At 46.9% G+C, this 950-nt stretch overlaps 1 non-coding gene across 1 annotated transcript; it reads left to right on the forward strand.

Moving 5' to 3' along the window:
• Positions 1-329: 329 nt before the first annotated feature.
• Positions 330-416, forward strand: TRNASTOP-UCA (transfer RNA opal suppressor (anticodon UCA)). The gene has a single exon. It is a non-coding gene; the product is annotated as a tRNA-Sec (tRNA).
• The last annotated feature ends 534 nt before the right edge of the window (positions 417-950 follow it).

A 950-nucleotide genomic window follows, 5' to 3' on the forward strand; every position in this document is an offset into this window, starting at 1 on the left:
CTTTTAGCCCGCACTACCTGGAGGGGGTGGGGCTTCAATCCGCTTCACACGCTCGCCGCACTGGAAAGGCTGCTTACACAAAAACAGCCAAACAGCCAGGTAGGAATCACTCGCCCTTGACTTGCTCGGGCTTTACATACAAGTAGTGGCGTTGTTTTCCTTGGTTTTTATCTATCAAAGCAGGACAGTTAAGGTTATCAATCATGGATGCCCCCAGGCCTGAAGCAGAAACTCAATTTAATTCAGTTCAAACAGGTTCTTTCCCACTCTATTAGTTAGAGATACTGTTTACAGGTGACATATATATGTTGCTGTTCTGCCTCACCACTGCCCGGATGAGCCTCAGTGGTCTGGGGTGCAGGCTTCAAACCTGTAGCTGTTTAGCGACAGAGTGGTTCAATTCCACCTTCTGGGTGGTTTTGTTTCTCTTTTTCCTGTGATCAGAATTTTTATCTTGTTGGGTCCATAGTAATCATTTAGTGCCGAGATTTATATCACAGAAAAAAGAATTGTACCAATCATGAATACCCATCTCTAGTGATTAACAGCATGCGGTGCCAGCAGTTCTTCTGATGATGCACAGGAAGGCAGCACCTTTTCGGGGGATTAGCAATGTGATTCCACTTTTAACCTTTTTTGACGATGCAAATAACCCGACCCCCTTTGATATAATCTATGTGGTCACACCCCTTACTCCTCCTGGGAATACATTGGGCCTCATTCCGAGTAGGGTGGTAAGGGTTAACGGTCACCGGTAACGAAACCGGTGCCGTTAAACCCTTACCGCCCTACGAGTTCCCTTTGTAGGTCCTTCCTTAACGCCTGCTTTTAGCAGGCATTAAGGACGGGACTCGCAAAGGGACTTTAGTGCTCATAACGGTACCGTAATTTACGGTACCGTAATTTGCGCCTTCCCCATTCCCATTGAGCCCTATAGGGGCTCAATGGGA

Source organism: Ambystoma mexicanum, chromosome 13 (genome assembly GCF_040938575.1).
Source record: "Ambystoma mexicanum isolate Mex_15411 chromosome 13, UKY_AmexF1_1, whole genome shotgun sequence".
NCBI lineage: Eukaryota > Metazoa > Chordata > Amphibia > Caudata > Ambystomatidae > Ambystoma > Ambystoma mexicanum.